Source organism: Schistocerca piceifrons, chromosome 4 (genome assembly GCF_021461385.2).
Source record: "Schistocerca piceifrons isolate TAMUIC-IGC-003096 chromosome 4, iqSchPice1.1, whole genome shotgun sequence".
NCBI lineage: Eukaryota > Metazoa > Arthropoda > Insecta > Orthoptera > Acrididae > Schistocerca > Schistocerca piceifrons.
The window spans coordinates 817128592-817148100 of NC_060141.1; the positions used below are offsets into that span (position 1 = coordinate 817128592).

At 42.1% G+C, this 19509-nt stretch overlaps 1 protein-coding gene across 5 annotated transcripts in view; it reads left to right on the forward strand.

Annotated features, from left to right (window-relative positions):
* LOC124795113 (protein nessun dorma-like) overlaps positions 1-19509 on the forward strand; it is a 224006-nt gene that overhangs the window by 46265 nt on the left and 158232 nt on the right. The gene's annotated exons all lie outside the window — the stretch shown is intronic.

Genomic DNA, 19509 nt, shown 5'->3' on the forward strand with positions numbered 1-19509 from the left:
TGAGAAGGTTTTGCCCTTCTATACACAAAATGGTTTGGAAAGAATCTGCGGATGTTTAAAATCAGTAAGATACTTGCGCAATGGGACACAGTTAGTGGAAACTTCTAATTCTCCGCAAGCAGCTAACCTCTAAAAAGCTAGATGCTTTGGGGAGTACGCAACAGAAGCTGAACTGCACACCACCTTGAACAACAGCAAAGGTGTTGTGACTTTCAGGGATCTAGTTGACATTTCCAAGAAGGAACTAGAAATGAGTGGGGTTCAGAGAAGATAGTCGATGTGTAAAACATCATGAAGAGTGTGGTTGGGGATACTTTAAAATGTGACAGCTTTATAGTGACATTCGATAGCATGAAACTTTGTGAGATTGTTAAGGCAGATTTCCTTCGTCTAAGTGTGTAGCCTTATGTCGCGAACTCCACGCGCTGTTGCAAATGCAAATACCTTGAGCATACTACTCTTGGGGGTCATGGAGAAGCCACTTGTGGCAAATGTGGTAAGGCCACCCACAAGAGAGTCGCTCATTCATCTCCTTTGGAGTGTTCGAGTTGCCCTGGGGCACACCCTTTCTGGAGTCAGAACGGCACTGTAAACCTTAAAGAACAAAAGATACAAGAGCTTGAGACCAAGAAGCCCTTCCCATGTGGTGAGGCCAAAAAGATCTATATAAAGCCATGCTACCCCCAGCATTCACTACCTCGTTTGCTTTGGTTCTTAAACAGCCAGCGCAGAAAACCAATGCTGCTGTACAACCGGAGTTTGCTAGTGTCAGTACTAGTACCTGCGTTCGTCAAGGCACTTGTGCTGCTGCAATCATTCCGAAGCCTGTCTCTCCCACTAGAACTTCGGAAAAGGCTATGGTTGCCGACATTGTGGAACTCTCTACCCCACCAAAGATTCAGTCCAGTCCATTGTCCAGCTCTGTCACTACCATTTTGTGGTTGTGGCTCAGAAGCCATCTCAGACCAAAAACTCAAAGTTGCAGGTGAAGAATGTGATGGACCTTGGTATCAGACTGGGGTGATCATCGTGTTCCAAGGTTGAGCTTCCACCCACTGTGCACTCCCCTCCCTGGCAGATAGTCATGATAAAAGTGCTACTCCCATGATAAATGGCTCCCATCATATGGTGGAACATTAATGGGTTCAAGACAGATGTGGAGGAACCGAAATTCCTTACACAGGCACATCCCCTGTGCTTGTGTTTACAAGAAACACATTATAAAACCTCTGACGTCCCTGTGGTATGGTGCTATGCCCTTCACCAAAAGAATGACATGACTAGAGACAGAGCCATGGGAGGTGTTGCTGTGTTTGTCAGTAACGCACATACAGTTCTCTGCTTTCTCTTTGGTTACTGACTTATGTGCAGTAGCCATTGCAGTTCATGCAGGTCAGAAGATCACTATCTCCTCCCTGTATTTACCTTCACAGGATGTGATAGGCTCTGAGACTCTCACTAGTCTTAATTGCACATCTTCCCCACCCACTTTTCCTTATTTCAAGGCCCATAAAATTTATGGAGTTTGAACTGTACGTACTCCAGGTTTCGAATAATTGAGAACCTTGTGATGTGTCAGGAGCTGTGCACTCTCAACACAGGCAATTCCACTCATTTCTAAGCTGCTGCTGGGTCGTACTCAGCCATCGACTTCTCGACTTCTCTTTATGGCCTCCAGACCTTGCAGACTCAGCACAGTGGGGAGCAACTGATGACCTTCATTCCATTGACCACTTACTGCTGTGGATCCACCTCGTGCATGGAAGATTGTCTGAGCGGAAGCCACCTAAATGGATGGTCAGCAGATCTGACAGGACGCTGTTGAGCCAGCTGACTGTGTTTAAACACAACAGTCCTGAAATGGGTGGACCGCATCACACAAGTGATCCATCATAGTGCTGACTTAATGATACCAAAGTCCTCAGGTCATCTTAGGAGGCAAACTTTTCTTTGGTGGACCGTTGAATGCCACTCATGATTATGGGACAGGTGTGCCCCTCTTCAACGGGTTAAGTACCATCCAACAGCAGACAACGTCACGGCCTTCCAGATTGTGAGGGCCAAGGCTCAATGCATAATTAAGGAGACCAAGAAAAGGTCGTGAAAAGCATTCCTGGACTCCATCAGTTTGGGAAGCCATCAGGGGGGTTTCTAGTGAACACAGTCGTTTACCAATAGTAGCAGATTGTGTGTGTGTGGTGTCACCGCCAGACACCACACTTGCTAGCTGGTAGCCTTTAAATCGGCCGTGGTCCATTAGTATATGCCGGGCCCCCGTGTCGCCACTGTCAGTGATAGCAGACAGAGCGCCACCACACGGCAGGTCTAGAGAGACGTACTACCACTCGCCCCAGTTGTACAGCCAACGTAGCTAGCTACAGTTCACTGACCAATACGCTCTCATTTGCCGAGACGATAGTTAGCATAGCCTTCAGCTAAGTCATTGCCTACGACCTAGCAAGGCGCCATAGCTTTGATAATAATATTGTGAAGCATGTATCATCAAGAGCGATGTTCTACAAATGTGGATTAAAGTTAAGTATTACAGCAACTGCGTCCATTTTCTAAGTTCTCATTTCCTTTTAACTGTTCCAGACCTCACGCCAATCTGCGTGAGCTTAACGCGTGCCTTTCGGCCTCCTCTCATTGTGACTTGGCTGTCGTGCTAAGTCACAACAGTGTGGGTGGGCATAAATAATGGAAACTGATTAATAATTGCTACGTGAATAATTAAAAAATTAATGGGACAGAATAATTGAAAAAAATTGGGTGGTACATATATCCTGGGTGAACGTTAACTGGTACTAACATCAACAGACCTTCAGTGTCAATAGATTTAAGATCAATATTCATCATTGCACAGGATAGAGTAGCATGGAGAGCTGCATCAAACCAGTCTCAAGACTGAAGACCACGACAACAACAACAACAACAACAACAACAACAACAACAGCATCAGCAGCAATTCATCATTTAAGGTTACGTACTTCTTCTCATTAGTTCCATTGTGAATAGAGCTGATTATGAGAATACTGATACAGGATCGCCCCTCCACTGCTCCAGGAAATTCCTCTTGTCTGCTTCGGAACTCCCAATGCGGGATTCTCGACGCGGGTGATATGACGAACAGACGGACGTGATTAATGCAAATATATCTATGAATAAACTTGCCTTCCTAATAACTTTTATAACACTTTTTAATATACGGTTGGAATGCACATTTTTAAACAATACTGGCATGACGGAGCTAGTCATATGTCCGCCTGCTACCCCTTATAGACACAAACAGGTGAAGATATAAAAATTAAATTAATCTTCTGTTTTTTTGGATCAAAACATTATCTCTGGAACAAAAAACTTGTTACTTTACTATTGGTTTTATAAGTGTACAGATCACATGTATAAAAAGAAAAGAGTGAAGAAAGAAAAAAACAATATGATGCATTACAATTGCTCTCCCCATCCCCATTGTGCACTGGCATTATAAGGAGGTGCCTGGTGTCTGAGCTTGATAACCCTGGCCAGTATGGGCATAGCCTTTATTTTCGGCCATTGGAGTTATCCTGTATGGTTATAAATTCATATGGACATGTCATCTTCTTTTAACGCATGCATACATAAGTTTGCTTTCATAACAAAGTGGTTGCAGTAACCATATAGTCCCATTGTCAGTCAGTATCTACCCAGTGCTTAGCTTGCAAATTATGCATGTGCAGATCAATGGTTTTCTCGCCCTCACATGTTTAGTACAAAGCCAGAGTGTCCACGTCGTACGTTTACAGTTGCTTTCACTGCACAAATTCGTGAAGCTTGTGTTCAGCTGCATGATTCTTTGTGAAATCTTCGATTTGGTGACAACTGGTTTCCATATCAGTGGCCCGAGGAATTCATTTCATCTCGTCGCTCTCACTTATTCAGTGGGGACACCAGCCATACACCCAACATCCGTCGACAAGGTAAGTTTCTTCCTGCTTTTACTTATGTTGTCGAGCACAGAAAATTCATATTACATAAAGTATTGCCATCTTTAGTTTATTGTGCGCACACCCACATTTGGCACACGCACGCTTAACACTTTGCAGCCAGGTTTCGTATATATTTGCACTTTGTTTTTGAGCGTCTTTCATACAGTTGCATTACATAAAGTTTTTGTAGTATATTTTCCACATATTATACATGTAACATAAAAAAAAATACAAATACAGTTACAAAATACCCTTATCCTATGCATTTGCTGACATGCCATTATCGTCGCTTATATACTTTGTAGTCTGTTTGTCATTTTGTTTTAGTAAATTTTGTTAAATTACAATTTTGTTACATTGTTCGATTCCAATTATATGATTATACATTTTACTTTCATTTGATTGTACATTCTTCATTTAACATTCTTACAATAAGATTCTGTTTTCCCTTACGGGATAAATTGACATACATTTCATTTCAATTTGCAGTGACTTCTTGTTGAAGCATATTTATTAATTCCAAAGAATTAAAGAAGTAAACAATAGTCACTACAATAGATACTACGCGCCACTCAGATCACTATGCATAGCATCCCCTTTGTAGCATTCTCCAGGAAGGATCTACACATTACAGTGTTGAGGAAATTCCACGGAAAACCATTGATGTGCTCAGTTACGTCTCGTTACTAGACTCGACTGTAATCCCAAGAACAAAATAGTTTGTCATTTGTAAACACAACTCAAATCTTACGATACCAACCATACCAAATACTTATTCAGTTTTTAATAAAACTGCAGCTCAGTATTTACTTGTTATGTTCATTGTATAAAGGATAACCTTCTCATATACTGATGATGTATAGAGAGTTGTATCATCAATATGGCAGCATACGTACGATGAGCGTAAAGCAGTGTTTACATAAGTAAGAGACATGCATAGAAATTTCAATGTAAATCAGTTATTTAATGCTTTCATGGGTAGTCAACGCTCACAATAGTTAGGTTTCGACCCCCGGATTATTTGGCAGTGCTCATTCTTAGTTCTGCATTGTGATATGTGATGTACAGCAACTGTTTTCTTCTTCACATACTTTCACATTTATAAGTATCATAAACTTATAACTGTATTTACTTGTGGTGTGGTCCTGTCTTATTTTTATATAGTACCTAATACTCTAAAATCATTTATTCTTCTTCACTTTAAGACGTGTCAATGCATTGTTCCCTGGAAGAAAAACTTAATACTAAATTACAACTAAATCTTCATAGATAAGTGTGTAGTGGCTCAAAGGCTACTAATACCTTTTTCATATATTCATATATTCATTTAAGTGTACAGTAGTGCTATCACAAACCTTATTTAATGTCATGTGTGCATCTCTAGTTACCTTATAAATCTGAGAGATAAAGTGTAGTATGGGTGTAGTGCGACTTTTTCTTTAGTTTGCCATTTATACTAGACTCGCCTGTTAACCTGCAGCAAGACTTTTCTGGTCCATCAAATATAATTTTTGCATGTATCTTTAATACTTAAATTTGTATATATTGTACGTATATAGATATAATGTATGAGATGGAATCCAAAATTTTCGGGGCTGGTGCTGCCATCTGCAAAGTAGGAGTAATAGATCTTCGCACCGCTAGGTGGCGAGAGCTGCATATCTGATGATGAGTCATTGTGCGGAGTGGCATTCAGTTGGGATTTCCGTAATACTCTTTGTTTGGTGTGTGGCGATTTTACGATGGATCCACAAACAGAACAGCACGTGTGTATCAAATTCTGTGGGAACCTGGGGAAAAGAGCTACGGAGACCCTTGCAATGATTCAACAAGTGTTTGGGGGACAGAGCATGAGCTGTACGCGCATGTTTGAGTGGCATGCTTGGTTCAGGACCGGCCGTACAGATGTCAAAGATGATGCTCACACTGGAAGGCCCATTAGCTGCACAATGCCAGACATTGTTGCCAAACTTCAACAATTGGTTCATGCAGATTGAGGTCGAACCATTCAAGACCTTGCGGATGGAGTGGGTGTTATTTATGGGAATTGGGTGGGCGTGCATCGTGTCGCCGCAAACTTTGTGCCAATGATCTTGACTGCCAATCAGAAGGCACAGTGTGTTGAAGTGTGCACGGACCTTTGTCAGACAGCATCTAATGATCCGAGCTTCTTGTCACGTGTTATCACTGCCGACGAGAGCTGGATTTACGGTTATGACCCAGAGACAAAGCAACAATTGTTCCAGTGGAAGAGCCCAGGTTCTCAGAGACCCAAAAAAGCGAGACAGGTGAAGAGCATGATCATTGGTTTCTTTGATATGATGGCAATTGTGCACAAAGAATTCGTTTCACCCAACCAAACAGTGAATTCCGTGTACACTGTGACGTTTTGAAATGGCTCCGTGGAAACGTGCGGTGCTGACGGCCCGAACTTTGGCGTCAAGGGAACTGGCTGCTGCATCACAATAACGCACTATGTCACATGTCCTTGTTCACCAGGACCTTTTTGGCAAGAAATGTACCCCACCCACTGTACTCGCCAGATTTGGCACCTTGCGACTTCGCGCTGTTCCCAAAACTGAAACTCAAGGTGAAAGGCTGTCGGTTTGACACTGTAGAGAGGATTCAAGAAGCATCGCTGGCAGTGATAAACACCGACAAAGAACAGGACTTCAGAAAACGTTTGACCAGTAGCAGGAGTGCTGGGACTGGTGTGTACATGCGGATGGGAAGTACTTCGAGGGTGATGGTGGCCATTAGTCCAAAGGTAAGGTGATTACTGCTTGCTGTATTTTATCATCCAGTGATAATTCTGGTATCGGTATCTAGTGCAAAGGTTTTTCCCACCCTTTTACCTGTTTGCAATTGAACATCACCTCATTTGCTGCAAATCCAGTTGATGTATGGGAAAGGTTGTTAATAACTTGTAAGAAGGGAGTGACATATTCAGTCCACTTGGTGTGTTTATGCAGTATATAGGTGTGACAAACTACTTAAACTAGCTTATGCTCAGAACAACACACACACCCATGCCCGAGGGAGGGGGATGCTTCGGGATGCAATTTAGATACTAAAATGTGTTTACAAACACACTCCATGTACATCGAACAAAATATGAGGCATTATCTGTTAACATTACTTCTGGTTTTCCTACTCTTGCAAAATAATCCTCTTTGACTCGTCTTATAATTGAAATGGCTGTAATGTTCTGTACAGCATGCAGTTTTACAAACCTGGCAAAAATATCATACAGACCTACTATATATTTTACTCCCCCCTTACCTCTGGAATAGGGTCCAGCCACATCTTTACAATACCTTTCCTAGAGATTTTTTAGCCACAGTGGGATGTAGTTCTCTTTGTTTGGAGAAGTTGTTAGCCGCAGTGGGATGTAGTTCTCTCTGTTCGGAGAAGTTGGAGTGTTTAGCTTTCTGGCAAACAATACTCTTTCGTACCATCTGTAGCACTCTTTGCCTAAGGTTGGGGAAATAATATTGTTATGAGAAGGAAATTTGCTACTCACCATATAATGGAGATGCTGAGTAGCAGATAGACACAACAAAAGACTGTCACAGTTAAAGCTTTCGGCCATTAAGGCCTTCGTCAAAAAAAAAAAACCCGCACACACACACACACACACACACACGACTGCAGTCTCATGCAACTGAAACCACATTGCTAGTGGCCTCAATGGTTGAAAGCTTTAATTGTGAAAGTCCTTTTGTTGTGCCTGTCTGCGACTCAGGATCTCTGATGTATGGTGAGTAGCAACTTTCCTTCTCATAATATTGTTACACTCCATCCTGGATTTTCCATAGTTGGGTAAATAACAGTATTTACCTATCTTGTCAGTGCATTTTGAGTGCCATAATGGCCTCAAGTATTGTGTGTGTATAAGATAAACTCATCCATATAGTCCTCTGGCAAACACACGTGCCATTGTTCTTGTTCAGGATGGTTCCTATGGAACAGAACACCTTTGTGAATAGTGAAAAACCTTTCTAACTTTTCATAACCGTTTTGCATAAGTTTCGCTCATACGTTATTCCAGCATTTGTCTTCCTACTGTAATTGCTCCACATGTTTACACTTGTGGACATAGTATGGTCGGAGTGTTTTGTCTTCCATCAACATAGCTCTTATTTCACCTTCCTGCTCTAAAAGATCAATGTATTCCTTTAAACTAATATGGTTTGGTTTCCTTTTAGGTACACTACTTCAAAATCAAATTCTTGAAGAACATACGCCACCTGGCTATCTGTCAGTGTAGTAATTTACAAGTTAAAAAAAACGATAGGGACTGATGATCACAGTACGCTTTTTTGTGTTACCCCAAAGCAAATATTCAGACTTTTTAAAGGACCAAATTACAGCCAAACCCTCCAACTCCGTAACTGAATATAAACGTTCAGCTTTGGATAAGGTGCGGCTGGCAAAGCTAACTGCCGTAGCCATCCTAGTCCTAACCTCTCTCCGCTGGACAAGTTCCTGTGCCTCAGGATTACAACTGCACTCAAAGGACGCCATTTTGAGAGCATTGAGGACATCCAAAAGGCTGTGAGGAAAGACCGTAACAACGCTCTTGAATGAGGGTCTGGTTGAGGCCTTCCAGGGGGCTTAACAATTGTGGGTAAAGCAGTGGAAAAAATTGTAGATGTTTACAGTAACTAATTCAGGGCGTATACGCCCCGGGAAATCCAGGAAAAACCTGGGAATTTTTCTTGATTTTAATTTTTAGTTAAATTTTTGTAATTTTGACTAGTAAGAACTGATACTCTAACAGAGAATATTACTATATCCTGCTACTGCAAAATAATGCTGCAGCAATAAAACATAAACGATAGTAAAATACCAAAATAAAACTTTAGTTGCAGAGGAAATATGCTGTTTACAACAACAAAACACTATGCACACACAGGCATCTGCCAACAGCAAAATGTGTCGAAGGTCTTAGGACAAAGACTATGCAATACTTCGTAACAATAAACTGCTTCCTATGAGCGTAATGTCACAACTGTTTACATTACGTTCGTTTGAGCAGTTGCCAGAGGGCTCATGTGCATGCACAGTTCTGTCGTACAAGAGAAGTTCCTTTCCCGCTTCTCCGGCTACTTGAAGCTAGATGCTAACCGTAAAATTTTTTCTGGTGCGCCCAAGCTTCCAGACTCGCGCATGTGCAGAGCAGTATTGAGTTCTACAGGGGAGGTGGGTAGTCTCCACGTGACCCGTGTTTACGTTTAGTGATTTTGCTATTTCCTCTTAGGGTGCAGTAACCCCGTCAAATGAAAACGAAATGGATTTCTGTGGGTGGGAGCTATCAAGTGAATTAAAATACATTCACATAATTATGGAAGGCCGAAAAGCAACCTGACATTACTATCAGGTTGGGGCCCACTTCTCTGTGGATCTGGACATAAGAATGTGCACTTCAAGCCGAATTATACATTTTAGTATGGTTTATGAACTTTGATGCTCTTGTTACATCCTCTGGTGCCCTGTTTCTTTTATGATGTAATGTAAGATATCATAATGCTTTATACGTACGAACATATGTATTTCCTACACTATCGTAGCTGCACAAGCACAGTAGCGCCTGTTTTCTGGCACACTTGGGCAACTGCTGAAACGAACCTGTTTCTATGTCTCGGGGAAAATACTACAAATGGTGGTTTGAAAAGCATTACTTTCAAAGTAAATTTCCTTTTACGCAAGATGAATTATGTTGCGTGTGAAAACGTGCACTGAAAGAAGAATTTTGAGCCCAGAAGACCAGACATTTATGTCATTATTTTAAATTTTACTGGCACATTTGTGTGATGTTTCTTAGAGTGTAACACTTGCAGAAAAGACCAATATTACATGTGAAAGTGTAACTTCTCTTGTAGCTTATTAATCTTTGAGATCAATATTATAAGTGAAGGTTTCTTGTAACTACACTATGTATAGTAATCTAAACCATTAACTTAACAGTGATGTTGCTATTGGCTGACTACATCACATGTCCTATGCTCTGAATATCGACTTGTAACTACACTATGTATAGTAATCTAAACCATTAACTTAACAGTGATGTTGCTATTGGCTGACTACATCACATGTCCTATGCTCTGAATATTGACTGGCGAGATCACGTGACAAGAGCTATGATTGGCTTACAAAGGGGCATCGTAATCTCAGTTTCAATGATTTGGAAACTAACATGCAGACCTTGGTGAAATTCGAATTTACACTTTCGGAATTATGAAAACGTCTAGCGTACACGTTGCTGCACATCATCCAAGATCTCATTTGTGCTGGATTTTGTTTTCTAAAGTGACTGTGGGAATCTCTATGCCAGCGGCATATAAAACGTTAACCATTCAAAGAGTCAATAAGTTTTACAGTTCCGTGGGAAAGTATACTGTCATGTAACATAGAAAATCTGTATTCTCACCCGGAAAAAAGTGGATATTTTAACCAGGAAATCTGGGAGAAATCTGGCATTTTTTTTTTCCTTGTCTACTTATACACCCTGTAATGTGAGGAATTTTAAAGCTTTTTAGATATATTGCCAATGAATATTTTTTAAAAAATGTATTTCATTACGTTTTGGACACTTTACGACAGTTTTTCTAACTATACCTGCTTAACCATTTTGCATCTTCAGTCTTATCATGTTTTTTAGATGTCCGTTTTACCTGTCGCCTTCTCATTTTTTTAGGTTCTCTTTTAATCAGTTAAATTGAACATACTGTTTATGTACTGCAGTTAAAGTACACTAAAACACCCATGCAGAATACTAAATTGTTTCATTGATATTCATAACTTTTCTGAGAAACAAAAATATTCCATTTGAGAATTTCATCAGAAAGAACGAAAACTAGGAGTGAACAGTCAGAGGTGTCAGAAAGCCAGCTGTACTTTACTGTGTTATGTTGCCACATAGCCTTCCCACCTAAAGTATAGAATGCCTGGGTTATATACGAGGGTCACTCCAAAAGAAATGCACACTATTTTTGTAAAAATACAGTTTTCATTCTGCATGTGTGAAAGTTTTACAGTGTGTAGATACATCCTTCCCACTTGTTTTCAATCTTAGTTCAACCTGTTCCCGTGAGTGGCAGTACAGTTAGTCAGTGGGCAAGCAGGTTACGTGATGAAAGCGGGCACAGCAATATTGAGGATTGTCCTCGCAGCGGCAGGCCTCATACTGCACACACTCTAGACAATATGCAGAGAGTTAATGAATTGGTGACTGCTGACAGACGCATCACAGTGAATGAATTGTCATGCTACGTTGGGATAGGGAAAGGAAGTGTTTGCAGAATACTGAAAGTGTTAGCATTAAAAAAGGTTTGTGCCAGGTAGGTTCCCAGGGTGTTGACAGTGGCTCACAAAGAAACAAGAAAAACGGTATGCAGTGGAACAGTATGAGAATGGTGGAGATGAATTTCTTGGAAGAATTGCGACGGGCGATGAAACATGGCTCCATCATTTTTCACCAGAGACGAATAGGCAATCAATGGAGTGGCTGCAAATTCACCTAAGAAAAAAAAAAATCAAAATCACACCTTCTGCTAGAAATGTTATGGCTACAGTGTTTTTCTATTCCGAAGGACTCTTGCTTGTGGACATCATGCCAAGTGGAACCACCATAAATTCTGAAGCATATGTGATGACACTGAAGAAACTTCAAGCTCGACTGAGTCGTGTTTGACCACATCGGCAAAAGCAGGATGTTTTTCTGTTTTACAACAACGCACAGCCACATGTCAGTCAAAAAACCGTGGAAGCGATCACAAAACTCGGATGGACAACACTGAAACACCCGCCTTACAGTCTGACCTGGCTCCATGTGACTATCATCTCTTTGGGAAACTGAAAGACTCTCTTCGTGGAACAGGGTTTGAAGATGATGACTCCCTTGTGCACGCTTCCAAACAGTGGCTCCAACAGGTTGGTCCAGAATTTTACCATGCGGGTATACAGGCACTGGTTCCAAGGTGGCATAACGCAGTTGAGAGGGATGGAAATTATGTGGATAAATGAGAATATTGTTCCTAAAGGATCTATCTACACACAAAAACTTTCAAAAAATGTAGAATAAAAGATGGATTTAAAAAAAAAATGGTGTACATTTCTTTTGGAGTGACCCTCGTAGGTATATAATATACACTTGACACCCTGTTCTGGTCTGTAATTATGGTGTATGTTTCCAGAATGAGATTTTCACTCTGCAGCGGAGTGTGTGCTGATATGAAACTTCCTGGCAGATTAAAACTGTATGCCGGACCGAGACTCGAACTCAGAACCTTTGCCTTTTGCGGGCAAGTGCTCTACCAGCTGAGCTACCCAGACACGACTCACGCCCCGTCCTCACAGCTTTACTTCTGCCAGTACCTCGTCTCCTACCCTCCAAACTTTACAGGAGAGCTTCTGTAAAGTTTGGAGGGTAGGAGATGAGTTACTGGCAGAAGTAAAGCTGTGAGGACGGGGCGTGAGTCGTGCTTGGGTAGCTTAGTTGGTAGAGCACTTGCCCGCGAAAGGCAAAGGTTCCGAGTTCGAGTCTTGGTCCGACACACAGTTTTAATCTGCCAGAAAGTTTCATGGTGTATGTTCTTCTGAAGTTTGCTGAAATAGTGGAAGCACACTTGGCATTGGTTCTTCTGGAGTAGTTAGTTCATGTGTTATCACTTGGTTGGAGGCTCAATAATTGTTACGCGACGTGTATGTTGGTTTCACTCTCTCTATTAAAACTGCTACAGTTTGTCCATTGCGGCTTATGTCCAGTCTATGGTCATCTCTGCATATTACCTCATAAGGCTCCGAATAGAGTGGCTACATCGATAATTTGATAACATCTGATCAGAGCATAATGTGAGTACACAGTTCTAAATCCTTGTGGACAAAAATTAGTTAGGGTCCTATTTCTGGTTCCTGGACCTGTCCCCAGTCAAGACATCTTTTGTCATAACTGAGCTTTGTACATTGCAATGTGTCATTCCCTTTTGTCGTAAACATTGTGCCTTTGATGAAGTTGGCTGAAGTACAGATGTTCATGCTGTATACCATTTATGCAACAGACATGTGAAAGTGAGACTTCTAAGCAGTGCATAAGTGTAGTAAAACCAATGGTAGTGCCTGTGTCCAGTTGTCCTTGTGACACGTTTTAGCTGCTTTCAAGGTCCCGTACCATCTTTGCACTGTTCCATAGATTTTTGGGGGACAGCTTGACTTCCTCTATTGGTTGTTACATGTATTAGAGAAACAAAATGTGCTACCTATATGTACGAAAAGTTCTTTGCCATTGTCTGAGCTGAAACATCAGTGAGAAGAATGGGCGCTGTCCAAAATATAAAATGATTAGTACCTGTTAACAGGAAGCAGAAATCCCTGTGACGGATGTAGTGGCCCCAGCAAATCAATATTTACATGCACAAATCTGTCGCCACTGTCAGGGACTAGGGATAGACATGATGTCCACTCTAAAGGTGCCCATACCTGGGCCAAGGGCAGTTTGTGACGCCCCCCTAACTCTAAGGGAATGAAAGAAATAGTGTATTTAGGCATTTTTCTTTCAAGAAAATGATTTAAAAATCAGTATTACACAGGTTGTTGTCTTCTTCTTCTTCTTCTTCTTTTTTTTTTTTTAAAAAAAAAACAGGGTTGGAAGTGAAACTAACAAATTGCGATTTGCCTTCCATAATATTAAAAAAAAACTCCATACCCCAGGTATGGATGACATCCCCCACACTACAAACTGTCACTTTTGGTCCACTTTATTCCTTTTTGCAGACCACACATTCCCCTGCCCATGTTTTACAATCTTGGTTTATATAGTGGGCTACACAACACACTGTGCTGTTAGACATGCAGTGTTTTTTCATTCCAGTATGTGTCAGATCTTGAACTCTATGAAGTGCTTGGCTGTGATAGCTCGGTGGTACAAAAGGGTGGTGCCTTCCTGCAGAAACATCAGACTAAATTTTCAGACTTTATGCAGAGGTGACAGAAGTCATGGGAACCTCTGCCATTAGCGACTTTTTTTTTTTAAGTCGTGGGAACCTCTGCCATTGGCGACTATTGGGAGGCATGGCAGCTGGATGGTGTGTCAGGAGGCACTCTCTGAATATGCCACTTGCTGGTTTCTCAGGGAAGAGGAGGTGGTTGTAACCTGTGTACACCAGCGGACACAGTGAAAGAAGAGTGGCTTTTAACTGTTTATTTCAGCAAAAACCTCTCTCTCCTTTAGTGATACTACAGTGGTCCTCTGCCACTGCTTGTCCGGGTGCGCCGCGAGTGCCCGGCAGCTACTCAGGAAGCGGATGCTGTGTCTGCACCCTCTGCACTCGAAGAAGATCGCGCGAGCGTATGTGGCTTACACACCCTGGCCAAGGAGGTGCTTGATTGCCTCACATAACTGTGGCTCATCTCTGCTCTCTGAACTGTGATGACGGTTGTCGTGTGGTTGAGAAGTGCGCCGATCTTGGCCTGCCGTGCAGATTGGCCCCTTGGCTCCGCTGAAGTGTCAGGAATGCTGGTGTCTTGGCCCAAGTCAACACATATGACCCCCAGACCTTCCCATATGATTTGGAAGCTGTCAGCAGCGCTGGACTCGTAAGTGTTGCTTTTGGAGAGGGAGACACTCTTCGGTGCATGTTGGCAGTGTTGAGTACGAGCAGGAAATCTACTGCAGACTTATACCCAGCATTAATACCATGTCAGGGAATTGAGTACGCGTGTCCTGTACCCCATGAATCTTTTTGACCAACTCCCTTCTGAACTCATATGCTGGAGTATTTATGGTGTGAAATATTGGCTGGTGTTGACCCAACGTTACTTGTAATCACCGAGGCTTTCCTAATATGAATGCATGAGTGATTTGTATCGCGCCCTATTTGCTTAACACATTTGTTATACCAATAGATTGGTCCGTAACAATATTCAGTATGCCTTCTTGCGTTAATGGTGCGGCTTCTTACTTCTTGCAACAATGTTCCGTAATACTTCTCAGTTGCATTGCTTTACTAAGCTCCTGCTGATGCTAGCTACCCAGTTTGCACAATGTGCTTATGTTCTGCTTTCTGCCTGACCTGCTAAATTGATGAATCGTTGTCATTTCGTGTTGCTCTTGTTGCCACTCTCGCAAGGAACACAAAGTGAACGAGGTCTCTCAATTATGAAATTTTGCAGCCAGCTGCCTGATACAGGGTTGGTATGTAACACCTCCTAATATTATGTCGGAACTCTTTTTGTCTGGTGTAATGCTGCAGCTTCATGTGGCATGGCTTCAGCAAGTTGTTGGAAGTCCCCTGTAGAAATATTGATCCATGCTGCCTCTATTACAATTGTCCATAACTGCAAAAGTGTTGCCAGGGTTGGATTTTGTGCAAGTGACCATGTTCCATAAGTGCTCGATGGGATTCATGTCTGTTGATCTGGCAGCGCAGATTATTTGCTCGAATTGCCCAGAATGCCATGAACAACTATGGCCCACGGTGACATGATGCATTGTCATCCATAAAAATTCCATAATTGTTTGGTATAATGAAATCCACAAATGGTTGCAAATGGTCTCCAAGTAGCTGGACAAAACCATTTTGAATCAATGAGCGGTTCGGTTGGACCGAAGACCTTCCATGTAAACACAATCCACACGATTCAGGAACCACTACAAGCTTACACATTGTCTTTTTTTACAACTAGGGTTCATGACTTCAAGAGATCTGTGCCACATTCAATCCCTACTGTCAGCTCTTACCAATTTAAGTCAGGATGCATCTGACCAAGCCGCAGTTTTCCAGTTGTCTATGGTCCAACAAATATAGTTATGAGTGCAGGAGAGGGGCTGCAGGCAATGTCATGTTATTAGCAATGACACTCTGCTCCTGGTATGTGCTGTGTAACAGTCTTGAATTTTGCAATAAATTCTATTTGTTGTTATATCTCTGAGCACTGTGTTTACTGCACTGCTTAAAAACAATTGTTGGTGTTAATAGTCAGTAAATGTAGTGAAATCCTTAGCTTCCAATTATGGTTGTAAAACTGCCAGTAGCTCTCCATCATATGCTCTCTGTTATATATAAAATTTTTTTGTACTGTGCACTCAGTTTTCTGGGGCAACCGACCTGACACTGGTCTCTGTCACGGTAAAAATTTAACATCCAAAGAATCTCTTAATTCTCGGCATGTAGCAGGAAGTACCACTTGGTGTGTAATCTGCATCTTTTCCAGTAATGGAGAAATTACTGATGCTGTAACTAAATATCCCAAAAAAACTACTTGCTTTTGACTAAGCACACAGTTACTGATATTGAGGCACTGGAAAATGTTTCACAAATGCTTTGCATATTCACTTATAGTTTTAGGAGAGGGGAAAATAAAAGAAACAGTGCTTACTCAGTGTAAGCGAAACGGAAATGCGAAATTTAATCAGTGAATCATTGTCACCTCTGTGCTGCATTTTTGAGCCCAAAATGCACGTAATCATTTTCAGAAAGGGGTAGTTAGGGCAGTCTTGGGAACCGAGTAGTTATCTGCCAATTGTCCTTGCATTTAGTGCCCAAAGGTCATCTTGTGAACTCCATGTTTTATCTTTCTTGGGTCCAAATGTAATGGGAATGATGAAAGGAGGTTGAATTGTGCTTCACTTGCCAAACTTCTGTTTGACTATTGCCAGGCATTAGTGTAGTAGCTTCTGCAGGCATGCAGATACTGGTAGGCCTGGGTTAGTTTTGATCAAATTTCTCGTGTTCTGTTTCAAAGCTTTCTTCTCACTGTGCAGCATAATGTCTGTTGAAAACTATTGAAGCAGTGGAGTAAAAATGTTTTTACCTGATGGCTATGTAGTCTTCTGTGATGTAGTCTGTGGTGTCACCACCAGACACCACACTTGCTAGGTGGTAGCCTTTAAATCGGCCGCGGTCCGTTAGTATATGCCGGACCCGTGTGTCGCCACTGTCAGTGATTGCAGACCAAGCGCCACCACACGGCAGGTCTAGAGAGACTTCCTAGCACTCGCCCCAGTTGTACAGCAGACTTTGCTAGCGATGCTACACTGACACATACGCTCTCATTTGCCGAGACGATAGTTAGCATAGTCTTCAGCTACGTCATTTGCTACGACCTAGCAAGGCGCCATTATCAATAGATATTTAACTTGTGATGCCTGTACCGTCAGACCGATGTACACCACTTATGGATTAAAGTTAAGTATTCTACCAGTTACCTCCTGTTTTGCTAGTCTTATTTCTCTGACCTGTTCCAGACCTCACGCCAGACTGCGTGAGCTTAAAAGCGTGCATTTCGGTCTCCTCTAGCAACACGGTGTTGGCTCTTCTGCCAACACTTCATAGTCCTTGGATACAAAGTTCATGGTTTACTTGCTGCATCATCTTTGGATAAAATCCCATGCTTTCGATTATTGCTTTCATTGAAACTTCCTGGCAGATTAAAACTGTGTGCCTGACCGAGACTCGAACTCGGGACCTTTGCCTTTCGCGGGCAAGTGCTCTACCATCTGAGCTACCGAAACACGACTCACACCCGGCACTCACAGCTTCACTTCTGCCAGTATCTCGTCTCCTACCGTCCAAACTTTACAGAAGCTCTCCTGCAAACCTTGCAGAACTAGCACTCCTGAAAGAAAGGATACTGCAGAGACATAGCTTAGCCACAGCCTGGGGGATGTTTCCAGAATGAGATTTTCACTCTGCAGCAGAGTGTGTGCTGATATGAAACTTCCTGGCAGATTAAAACTGTGTGCCCGACCGAGACTATAACTTGGGACCTTTGCCTTTCGCGGGCAAGTGCTCTACTAGGGTTCTGCAAGGTTCGCAGGAGAGCTTCTGTAAAGTTTGGAAGGTAGGAGACGAGATACTGGCAGAAGTGAAGCTGTGAGTACCGGCCGTGAGTCGTGCTTCGGTAGCTCAGATGGTAGAGCACTTGCCCGTGAAAGGCAAAGGTCCCGAGTTCGAGTCTCGGTCGGGCACACAGTTTTAATCTGCCAGGAAGTTTCATATCAGCGCACACTCCGCTGCTGAGTGAAAATCTCATTCTGGATTGCTTTCATCATTGTTGTCAGAGGCGGAAATACTCTGGTGAGGATGATAGAGGCAATAATCAAAAGCATGAGACTTTATCCAAAGTTGATGTGGCAAGTAAATTGAGAAGTTTTTAGCTGATGATGCTTGTACCTCTCTTGTAAGTTGAAATACCCGGGTGCCTTTAGTGATGCTGCCTGAAGTGTGGCCAATTAAACAACCATTCGTAATATCAGGTAGCAAACTGAAATACGCTGGGAAATCTGCTCCTATTACTGGCTGTAATAAATCTGATGTAAAAATTTCCAGTGATACTTCTTACGAGCCTGAAGTCTAGTTGTAGAGTTTTCTGACTGAACGTCTTCAGTACTGCATTGTTTGCAGCAGGGAACAGTAGCGGTGTTGGTTGTGTTCAAACTCGTAGCATCTTGAGTGGATACAAGGAAACATTCAAGCCTGTGTACGAGGGCTATACACAAAGTACATTACGTTTTGGAATTAAAAATAAATAAAGTATTGAAATTTTTTTAATTATATACAGATGAAAGCCACACTTAAATACTACTTTTCTACATAGTTGCCATTTAAATTAAGGCACTTATCATAGCGATGGACGAGCTTGGAAATTCCTTCGTCGTAAAATTCGGCCGCCTGTGCCTTCAACCACTTGGTTAATCAGTAACCCGGTAGAAATACGATTTTTGTGGATTTCCTGGAAAGAGGCACTACAATAAACTCTCAAAGGTATTGCCAAACTCTGCACAACCTCAGAAGAGCAATACAAAACAAGTTCAGGGGAAAGTTGGGCTCAAAGATCTTGCTGATTCACAGCGCCCGGGCCCACACGGCAAATGCCACTCGTGAAGTTCTCGAATCTTTTAAGTGGGAGTTGTTTCCTCATCTGCCGTACAGTCCTGACCTGGCACCGAGCGACTTCCACTTAGTCCCAGCAATGAAGAAGTGGTTGGCTATGCAGCGTTTTGATGACGACGCACAGCTTCAAGAAGAGGTAACCACATGGTTGAAGGCGCAAGGGGCCGAATTTTATGACGAAGGAATTTCCAAGCTCGTCCATCGCTACGATAAGTGCCTTAATTTAAATGGCAACTATGTAGAAAAGTACAGGGTGATTCAAAAAGAATACCACAACTTTAAAAATGTGTATTTAATGAAAGAAACATAATATAACCTTCTGTTATACATAATTGCAAAGAGTATTTAAAAAGTTTTTTTTTCACTCAAAAACAAGTTCAGAGATGTTCAATATGGCCCCCTCCAGACACTCGAGCAATATCAACCCGATACTCCAACTCGTTCCACACTCCCTGTAGCATATCAGGCGTAACAGTTTGGATAACTGCTGTTATTTCTCGTCTCAAATCATCAATGGTGGCTGGGAGAGGTGGCCGAAACACCATATCCTTAACATACCCCCATAAGAAAAAATCGCAGGGGGTAAGATCAGGGCTTCTTGGGGCCAGTGATGAAGTGCTCTGTCACGGGCTGCCTGGCGGCCGATCCAT